The following is an 8429-nucleotide window of genomic DNA, read 5'->3' on the forward strand; positions in this document are numbered from 1 at the left end:
CAATCAAATTGTCAGGGCTGGCTTTATACGATGATGGACAGATGGTCAACAGTAACGGAATCAACCACGTCACCAAAGAGCGCTTGGGTTGAATTTGTTTACAACAAAGACGGCTACAACTGGAGAATTGAGATGTGTAGATTCCACTATTGTGTCTGTTATAGAAGATATCGACAGCGCATTCATTTTAAAATCCTCAACTAGCCTGTCTCAGCTCTACTTAAACCAGCTGATGGTGTCGCTGTGTCTCCTCTGTTGAAGTTGCAGAGGAGGGTTTTAGAAGAGACCTTTCAACGGCCAAAAGAGAAGTCAGCTGGTAAAGTCAGCTATATACTATATAAATAAAATGATCAATCATCCATTTTATTTCTAAGTTACAAACAGCTGTATGAAAAGACAATGATTTAGATGGAGCCTCAACAACCCCCTAAAAGCACGGCAATCTGACGACGTCGTCAGGCTAATAAAAAGTAAGATGTGTATCTGAATAAAATTTAAAAAAGCTTAAATCTTTTTACCCATTGGTTTCTGCCTCTGTTCCCTGCACATAAGGTAAATGTGCTGTATTTATATAGCGCTTTTCAGGCAACCGCTCAACCACTGAGCCACAGCTGCCCCGGTGTTTTTTCCCCAAACTCATCGGTATCTGCGTTTATAATGGCTGATAAATGAATATTTAAAAAATAAAATAAAAATCAACCACACACCCTTAAACCATGCTATGAGTGTTGGCGTTGGATAGTTTGCCCACCAGAGGGAGCTCTAAAACGTCCTTATTGGCAACTCTTGGATTTTATTTGTTGTTTTTGTGTTTTTGTTCAAAAGGACTTTAAGTTTCATATCTTAAGTTTGTATTTTTAAACATTTCATTCATCTGAATGTTAATGTATTTTATGTTCCTCTGTTCTGTTGTAAAACAAAGTTATTTTTTAACGCATTATCATAAATGCATTACTCATAAATAACTACAAATAACTAATGTTAGGGAAATCTGTTTATGTTTTGGTTACGCGTTTCTGGATATACAATTTTTTTTTTTTAAATGTACTGTATATCGGCCGATTTATCAGAATATAAGATTTTTAAATCACCAAATATTTGTATAAATATCTGACTTAATCCTTTATCGGTCGGCCTCCAGTGTGTATCAAGGCAGGCAGAAGAGTAGACAGTATGCATGTGAAAAGAAAAGATGAGGAGGATTTCAGACGCCGGCTGAATAGCAACCCTACATTAGCAGTTTCACCTATACTGTTTGGGACCTGAGCTGGTGTGAAAGGGCTGATTAGGGTCCTTGACAGGCTGAACACCAATTTCCATTTCACGATCCACAGCCTTTATTACAGCCCAGCTCCCTCATAATCCAGCTAAGAGTGGATATCTGAGGAACCTGATCAGCTTAGGACTAGAAAATGTTGGATGCACAACAGAGTAACATTGAACAGAGTGCAGAGGTGTTCGTTATCATCTGTTTTTTATTAGGACTGAGTGGGCACAGTTGAGCTCGGTGTCTGAGTGTGTTTGTGCATGCATGTGTGTCCACTCTACCCTCATCCATCACACTGACCTCTCCAAGCAGTCAAGTGAATATATGGCACACCATTTCACTTTTTCATCTTCTTTCATTTTGGACGGGGCATGGATTACAGAGATTACAGTTGTAAGAATACAACTCTATTTGCTAGAGGTGTGTTAAGCTTGCCCTCTTAGCATAGGCTAATACAGTCATTATTAGTTCAACACAATTTGATTTGTGTGTGGATTAAATTTGAACACCAGTGTTTCCCACACAGACTAATTTGTGGCAGGTGTTTATTTTAACTCCATTTAAAAAAAACATTCGTTCAGCTGCATTTCCTTTCCCTGCACTCCTCCGTCTCTCTATCCCTCTACACACACACACACATACATACATACCCCCGCCCCTCCGTGCACACAGCATCTGTTTCCATGAAAACAGTGTTGCCAACTTAGCGACTTTGTCGCTAGACTTAGCGACTTTACAGACCCCCTTCGCAACTTTTTTTCACAAAAGCAACTAGCAACAAATCTGGCGACTTTCTGTAAAAACTTTGCCAGTTTTGTCCAGCGAGCATGTGAGGTATTTCTTTCCTGTAGCCGCCAAGACGGTCACCTCTCTCTGAATCCGTTTTGTGAGACGCAGCCCCTCCCCTTCCCTCTCTCCTCATGTGCGGCAGCACTGCAAACAGTGTACATGCAGGTAGAACGGGGATAAGGGACAGGATGCAGGGCCGGTGTAGATGGAGAGACGGCGGGACGCAACAGGAGAAAGATGCAGCTGAGCTGGCCTGGCTCTGGGCAAGCCATCATTTTTTTACTTGAAAGATACCTAAGTATAATTATTTTAAGGTAAAATAAATTCCTGTATTGAATTTGTGATTATTTGGCTAAAGATTTCTATTTCTTTCTATCTACCTTGCTGACACAACCACTAAGCTTTATGCACATTATTGCGTAATGACGGCACAAATATGCAAATTAACGCATGGCATCATCCCCCGGCCGGGGCTGTAATGTTAGTGGATGGTTGCTAGCTGGCTGGGGGGTGACTGTGGATGTGTCCCCAGGGCTGTTGTCAGCTCACATCCCGACTGAAGCCTCGCAGGGCCGGGAGACAGAGGCAGAAGACAGAGGTGTGCTAGCTAGCTAGCGAAATTACAATTGGATTAGTGGTCTATCTATACAGTTAACGTTACGGATTTATTAGAGCTCATAGTTGTTAAACATGGTAAAAACCATCATACTAAACATAAATGAGCGTGTTGGATGGTGTCGTAATCTTACATTACCCACCAAGAATTACATTAGCATTAGCTACTTGTTAACCAGCACCTTTACATTAGGCACCAAAGCATATTTCCTCTACAGGTTTGGAGGGGAATTATTACCAATATTCTTATGTCTAATTCCAATGAGTTAATGAACCACTGAAACGATTTGGAAACATTATTTTAAGGTACAATAAAATATTTGGTGTTGGCTCAATCAATATTGAAATCAATACATTTTCAATAAATAAGGTATCTGTTGTATTACTGTGTTACAAACTGGGATGTAATCAATGACAAAACGATGCCATGTGGCAGAAAAAAATGTTGTATTATGACCGCCCCCTCCCCCTCCCAAAAAAAAGAATCAAGATTTTGAATCGGACCAAAGTTTGGTGTATCGTTACAGCCGATTGTGTCACAATCCCTTTCCGACTGACATGTTACATGGAAAACCATGATCTACAACCAAATGTTGTCAGAGAGAAACATATTTCATGCTAATTACTGTCTGTATTACACATAGGGAACATTGTGTCTTTGCAAATAAAAACCATTTTGTTATCCCAGGATAGACACTAGGTGTTGCATTCAGGTTAATGGTCAGAGGAGAGGGCCTGGAAGTCGCTGGTTAAATCGCCAGAGCAGTAGAAAAAAAGATATGGGACAATTAATCACCAACTACTCGAGTAAAGCTGCTAAGTGGCCAACTGATCAGACTGTGTGTATTGTGCTGGGCATTCCAAAAGAGAAGAGCATTGTTCTCTGCAAAACTTGAATAAACAGGGTAAAGGAAATGCTCCCTTCATTGCTCTTTACATCCCCTTAATTACTATTGCAAAAGTCTCACTGGGCATGTTGGACCTAGTAGCACTAGCCACTTAGTTAAGGTGCCCTCTTGCTCCATCTGTTCAATGCATGTGTGCAAAGACTCAAAGAACTTACACGCGCGCTTGCATGCACGCACACTCACACGCACACAAAGTGCAGCACCTCAGACAGACAGACAGACAAAGGCAGGTCAAGGTACACTTTCCCATCTGGACAGCCTTAGTCTACAAGAACAGTTAAACATCTAAACCACCAATCAAGTGTGGCGACAAGTGAGGCGTTGTGACTCCAAGTTGCCAGATGATTGTGGACATGAATTCATAGAGCAGTTCACATGTCCAGGTTTAGACTCAGCTAAAGGCCAGACCCAGGGCTGACCTTTAACCTGCACATCATTAAAACACGGGGTTTAAGATGACAATGTCTATGTGTGTATACATGTAGTGTACTTGTGTGAAAAGTGGGGTAGTGAGCACTCAGGAACAGGAGCTCTTTGGCAAATATCTGTCACCTTAATGAAAAATGCACGAGCCATATGAGATGTGTGGATGATATATTATGACCATCTGCAGATAAATCAGCAACTTCTTCTTCACGTTTTTGAAACAATGACGTGTAGCAGCAATTTAAATAGATCTTGGGACGACCCCGTCTGTGCTCTTCTTTTTGTCTTGGGCTCACTGAAATGATTTATTAACCCCTTTTTCTTGGCCTATGTCACGTCTGGGGGAAAGCTGCAAGGTAAGGGAGGAGATAAAACCATGCCAAAACCAAGTCAAAAAGTAAAGAGTAGACCAGGGAACTTTGGGAAGCTTTATCCCATAATTGACATTGACATCAAGAGACAGAAATGTGAAAGAGGAATGAGAAAGCAAACACGCAATCTGCAGGATACAGTAGCCTGCAGTGGAATTCACATATCACAGTTTATAAGAGGCGAAATCAAAAAGGCAAGCATCCAACAGCAGATTCCACTAGAGTATCCCAGCCCCGGGATAGGAAGAGTGACTGACTCTCACTGCTAGTTTTTCACAAATGTCTCACATTTGAGCATACAGAACGCACAGAGATGGAGAGGGGAGGAAGCAAACTTCCTTTTTCAATCTACTTTTTTTTAACTTTCATTTCCACTTCACACTCCCCAGTTTCGTCTTTATGATTGTGCAGCACAACCTTTGAAAGACATGGTGGGTTGAGACTCAAATTAAGGCAATTCCTATTTCTTTCTCCTACTACAATTCACACCTTTATCTATCAAGCTATTTAACGTCTGCACTGGATAGCTACATGCATGAGCCAAAGATCCCAAATTATATACACAAACATAAATTCACCTACAAAAGGGTCAAAAAGTTGACTCTGCAAATACATTAGGGATGCACTGACTGTGAAATACAGGGCTGATATTTACTTTTAAAATAACTTTTTTTGCCGATAACTAATGTTGTGTTGTTGATTTTTGTGACAAGAAAACAAAGAAATCCTGATCATAAAAAATAACTGTCTAAAAGTCATTTATCTCTTTATTACACTATCTTTGAATGTGCACAAATTTAATCATACACATTTATGAAACAAAAAAGTTTTAGTTGTGTTTAACCCAGTTACTACTGTAGTGTTTTCTACCGAGTAGCGTGTTATTAGTTTTTACTAGCGTGACATGCAGCAATGTTTCTGTTGCCTCTAACGTCTTTTTCTGAGCATCAGAGCGCAATGCAGGCATTTAAGTTGCACTGTAATGAGGCACCAAAATCCGCATTGCTATTTCATCTGGTAGATACAGGGCATATTGGCACCGGATTGTGCCGTTAACGTAAACAGACAATTGCGTTGCCTGTATCTTTTCACAGCAAACGCGCATGTGTGGAAAGCTGTTGCACAACAGCTAAAAAAGAAAGAAAAAAAATCAACAAATAATCGTGATAATTAATTGGGATCTCAATATCAATCAAAATCGTGATTATCATTTTGGCCATAATCGTGCAGCCCTAACTCAACATCTCCAATAACTGGAGGCTTGGTTATAGGGTGAAAACCTTTTTGCTTCCAAGTGCAAGTAAGAAAAAATAACTCCCGTTTCCATTTGGTAAAGGGGTTCACCGACTTTGTGAAGTGACCTTTACATCTATTTCAAGCTCTAGTTCAGAGCTTTATCACACATGATAATTGTTAGATCGGGTTTCACCAAAGACATCTGAAGTAATTGCTCCTAAAGACAGAGACATTTACTCCTTCACAGATCTTGTTCCTCCCCACACTCTCTACATAATGGATCATTCCACAAGAAGGGCATTATTACACATAAACCCAGAATGCACCTCTGGCTTGAGCGGTCTTACACACTTCGATTATCTTGCTCTCTGTCAAAAACAACAATACAAAAAGTGGAGTTATATGATACGGTACCCTACACATGTACATGCACACACATCAGCATGGGAGTCAGTGAGGCTGCGATAAGTGCTTGCTTAGAAGGCTTAAATGACCAGACAGAGCTTGGAGAGATGTTTTCAGAAGGACACAGTTGAAAAGCTATTGCTGCTTTAGAGATTCAATTTGCAGATTCAAGTCTCTTACACCTGTGTGGCTAACCACCATCGATCTATCATTCTGTGGAGCCCAATCCAATTTAGAGTGTCGAGGAGCCCCAGAGCCCAGTAGCCTTATCCTAACCCAGGCCACAGCCACCACAAAGCCAGCTTACCTTCATCCCTAAAGTCTGTGGGTGTGTCCGTTATGTGTGTATGTGTGCTGAGGGAGACTGCAGACCAAGCTGAACACCTTAGCTGCTGGCTCATGTTAAACTGTGCTTAGCCAATGTAGGGGTAAGGGAGGAGAGGATGGACAGAGGAAGCAGGGAGAACTGTTCTGAACCCAGGCTAGGCCTTTTACTTAAATCAAAGAGTATGACAGAAGGAGATCAGGAAGGAAGAATGTGCACCCCTTGTTTTGCAGTGGAGTAGACCGCAAGGAATCTATTAATTCTATTTTCTATTGCATGGCAATCACACTCATCATGATCACGACGCACTATAGCTATAATCAAACTACTCCACAGTCTCATCAAAGTGTTGTGATGGGGAGCACACTCTATCAGCCATCTGATTTGTTTCTGCAGAAACAAAACGTGCTCCACTGCCAACAACACTGGTACAGTCGAGTCTCCCTTGGTGCGAAAGCTTAATGGCACCATGGATGTTCAGATTGACCATTCCAATCTTACCCCATCATCACTAATTACACTATCTTTTGGCACAGATGTTTCTGTTTTATTTCTCTTTGCTGCTTCACTGGAGTGTAGCAACACCCCTGAGATCAATTATTAAAGGGTATTTAAAACTGTGAGAAAAGGAGATTTTAAGGTGGCGTGAAAGTGAAAGCAGCTGTTTAAGTGTTTGTGCCGTCGAATACACGTCATCACCTCCCAACTAAACAGAGAGCATCCTGTGGGTATCACTCACTCCAGCGACTGAACTCAGGGCAATTAAGGCATGGATCGCTGTAGGAGAGAAGGAGATGGGAGAGAAGGGGTGCGGCAGGAGGAGTGGAGAGACTCCATACCAATAACAGGCAATTATGTTTGGGGAGGGCCATTGTCAGGCCATGAGAGTATAGAAGAAGACAGCGGGGATATGGGATGGTAGGGAAATGAGGAGGAGTGTTATTTAGGAGGCAGATGGCAGAGAGGGGGAAATTAAGATGAATGGGCACTGAGAGGCCTGAGCTGGTGCTGGGGCTGGGCAAAGAAAAGTAATTAGCTGTGTTTTCTCTGGGAGGCTGGCAGTGAGTATGATGCCTGCAGTGACAAGCTCAAGTTTTGAGCTTTATTGGTCAACCAGGCCATGTCTAAAGCTGCCAGCAGGGGGCAGCTGGGCTAGCAACCTTCCAGGACCTTCTTACCTGTACAACCCACCATGGGGTCTTTTTTGGACACTGAGCAGCAGCTCCTTCACACACTAATTTGTTTTTACTCTAATCCCCGGTTAATCTAACATCGCTCTGGACGGAAACACACACACACACACTTTTTTCTCTCTCCCACATTATTCTGTAGTTTCACCGTTTCCAACTGGCTCTATCTTTCTTGCCCACACCATTTCTCTCCATTTCTTATGCTACAGCCTATCTGTCTCTTTCCACCCACCCTGTATATCTCCCTCCCCCTCGTCCCTTTCCAATCTAATTTCAGATAAGTCGTAGCAGAACAACAGAGCAAGGCCCTTTATCATTGCCATCAATGATGTGGATGGACTGAGTGTGAATAATTGTATTCATGTGTGCCTGTACCCTGCCCACTGGGATTCCAATTACAAATAAGAAGAGGTAATAGGGTTACAGCATACTTCTTGAAGTGCATCAGTAATGATTGAAGAAAACCTTTGACAAGAGAAGAAAGCTGTTGATTATTGTAGCAAAAGTAAAATTTCTGTTCACAACTGCAAATAATATAGCGCATTTTAATTTGGTATAATTAGTATCCCATCCAAGCTTTACTCCTAGGAGGCCATACAGTTGACACACCTTGCCCATTATATATAAAAATATTAACATATGTTTCTATATGATAACACTAAACACTTGAGGTGCTTGAAACTGCAAGTGGCAAGCATCCAGTTTGTAGCACAACATATGTGTCCGTTTGTTTGATCTTGGTGCACATGCCTCACCGCACTTTGCAAACATGCGATACATACTGTATGTCATTCTCTTCAGAAAATACATTTGGCGTGATTTATACTGTACTGTTGTGAATAGACATTTGTAGCTTCCTTTGTATACAGTATATATATATATATATATATATATATA

The 8429-nt window shown here is 41.4% G+C and overlaps 1 protein-coding gene across 6 annotated transcripts in view; it reads right to left on the bottom strand.

Annotated features, from left to right (window-relative positions):
• The window catches only part of LOC116700867 (protein diaphanous homolog 3), a 178170-nt gene that overhangs the window by 46381 nt on the left and 123360 nt on the right, over nt 1–8429 (bottom strand). The window lies entirely within an intron of this gene.

The sequence above is a fragment of the Etheostoma spectabile genome, chromosome 1, assembly GCF_008692095.1.
Source record: "Etheostoma spectabile isolate EspeVRDwgs_2016 chromosome 1, UIUC_Espe_1.0, whole genome shotgun sequence".
In the NCBI taxonomy this organism is placed as follows: Eukaryota; Metazoa; Chordata; class Actinopteri; order Perciformes; family Percidae; genus Etheostoma; species Etheostoma spectabile.